The sequence below is a fragment of the Helicoverpa armigera genome, chromosome 1 (assembly GCF_030705265.1).
Source record: "Helicoverpa armigera isolate CAAS_96S chromosome 1, ASM3070526v1, whole genome shotgun sequence".
In the NCBI taxonomy this organism is placed as follows: domain Eukaryota; kingdom Metazoa; phylum Arthropoda; class Insecta; order Lepidoptera; family Noctuidae; genus Helicoverpa; species Helicoverpa armigera.
Window position 1 is genome coordinate 13,444,036 of NC_087120.1, and position 2,936 is coordinate 13,446,971.

A 2,936-nucleotide genomic window follows, 5' to 3' on the forward strand; every position below is an offset into this window, starting at 1 on the left:
CACTTTATTTAAATAATAATTATCGGTTTTCGATTTTATACATTCTGTAATATTGCGATATATGTAGGTACATCGTACCTCGCCTTAGATTGGAATAGCAACAGATCATTTGCATTTTGTGAAGTAGTAAAATATATCAGACGACGTCGTTTTTAGGGTTTCGTACCCAAAGGGTAAAACGGAACCCTATTGTTTTCGGTCCTCTGTCCGTCCGTCCGTCTGTCACGAGGGTATGTTATGAACCGTGATGAGTTGAAATTTTAACAGGTAGCGTATTTCTGTTGCAACAGGTAGATTCTTGAAATATTCACAGAGCATGGAATGTATTATAATTATGGAACGTTTTGTAAATAATAGTACGGAACCCATCGTGCGCGAGTCCGACTCACATTTGTTAAAAATTCTTTTCACAGCTAGAATTTGAAGACATTTTTCGCAAAAACCAATAACTGCGCAAGATTCAAATCTTGTTTCGTTTCCGAGTTCTAGTCGACGGAGGCGATAAGCAAATACACTTTTTAAACTGCAAATGTTCAGGATTGTGAAAAAAAACATGAATCTTCTTAATATCATTTTTTAATTAATTATCAATTACTGGTCTCCCGCCCCGGCTTAGCACGGGATAAACCTCACAATATTAATAAAAAAACCGCATCACAATCCGTAGTTTTAAAGATTTAAGCATGTTTATGGATAGGTATAGGTACAGAGAACGCGACTTTGTTTTATACTATGTAAAATGTTAGTAGCAAGCAGGACTAGAAGGATTAACGGCGCTTTTGACGCTTAAGTAAAACAGGCTTATACGCCTGTATTACTGCACTCACGTCTCACACCTGCAGATTTGAGCGAGCGAATATGATCCAAATAAACCTATATGGGGACCCTGCCTTTAGAGGTAGGATGTAAATATTGCACGTTCGTGTGTACGTTCCTATACTTCCTATGTTAAATAAAACAAAGTTATTCGTGCGGAAAAATGCGCTAGTCTGAAATAGCCCTAAAGGTTAAGGTGGGCTTTATGAAACTAGCTGTAGCTTGCACCCACGCGATTATGGAATCACCACCTGCGGCGTTTAAACCTCATTCCTAGGAATTTATGGAGAAACATGTATTAAACGCATGTTATAAGTCTGTATGTGCCTAGTTAGTTTTAACGTGTAGGAGATATTTTTTATTACCTTCTTCCTTAGTAGGTTTATGAAATGTCAAAGTTCAGTAAAATACTATTTTGAACAGAACTTTAAAAAAAATGGGTAATTTTTTATCAAATAAGTACCTATGTACTTATTAAATACTTAGTTGTGAGTTTGTGATCATCAAAAGTTTTGAAGAATATCTACTACGTACTTAACTATAAAAAAATCTATATTACATATGTCTCCCATCATGAAGAAATTTCCTAACGGTCTACCTAATCCTTGACCTTCTAAAACATCGGATACCTAAGTCTTAATGAGGTACTCACACGGTAACCCATCCAAGGACTAGTTGCGTCAAGCGTAGCTAGTCAATGATCGGGTGATCGGAGATCCAAAATAATTCATTCAGACAATACAGGTAATATGATCTTAGTTTCAGTTCTTTGAAAATAATTAACCAGGGAGTTTTAAAAACAAAAAGGTATCTACCTAATTATTAATTATCCTCTTATAGACGGAGGAGAGAAGCCTAGTAAAATTGCCAGGTCAAACTTATTGCGGCTCAATTTATCGATCGATCCTTAAGAAATGATGGTTAGGCAATTTTATGAAGAACAGTTAAAGTTTCACGAGAAGGAAAGTGTCTTAGGCCCGGTTGTTCGTACGTTACGGTAAAGATAAAGTTAAAATTTGACCGATGTCAATTTTGACAACGGTTAATTTGACGTTTTTATTTTGAAATTTTAACGTTCGTTAAACTAACTGGTATTTCAAGTAACTAGAATTTAACCCTAACCTTGACGTAACTGAGCTTCGAACAACCGGGCCTTATTCATTTACATTTTGTAAAACATTTGTAATAGGCCAAGATCCCCGTGCTGCCAGACATCTCAGACATCACATATTTTGTCAATAATGACGTACCAATGATATCCAAAAAACGGTGTGGAAAGAAGGGTCATGATGCGGAATGAGGATCATTTTGTGAAGAAAGGGCATCAACGAGGAAGGGGACTAAGAGTACGCGTAATTATTTTTTTTCGGATATATTGGGCTCATATAAATCAGTATGAGCATGAATTACGTACACACGTCAACGATCAGGTTAACCTGCCTGGTATCAGACCGACTAAAAAAAAAATATTGGATTCAGGATTTTCAAAAAAAAAAGTCCACCTACCTGGCCAAGAGTCGGTCGACTGTAGTGTGCGAGTAAGCTTATGAAACGATGGAAGGATTAAACTCCGCACCGACCTTAAATAAAATTGGAATATGGGCAGGCAGGAGCAAAACAAATCGATACAACAAGCAAACAAACTATAAATATAATATAAAATATTAATAAGTACCTAGGTAAGTAGGTATTCAAATTTTTTAGAAAACTTGCAAGCTATATATCTGCTGTTATTTTTTTCAGTAGATTGTTTCACTAGGTATTCATAGGTAAATAAGGCGTTCCAGATTTTTATAAATGGCTATCCTACATGCCTCCGCTGACAAAGAAAGGGTTGCACCAATATTACCAATATGAATCGATTTTTGATTTCGTACACTTCAAAATCTGCAAACACTAAAATCCTGTAAAATTTTTACTGCAATTTAAATCAACGACATTAGAAAAAACAAGAAACTTACCTATAAAATGTAAATATGTGTAGAAAATACTTTTTAGACTGTAAACATCGTGCATTCAAACAGGTGGTTATTTGGTACATAAATATGAAGTTTCGGCGTCAATATCACGAATATAATAGACTATCTGTCATAGACTGCTTAAATGCATGAAAACCTGCG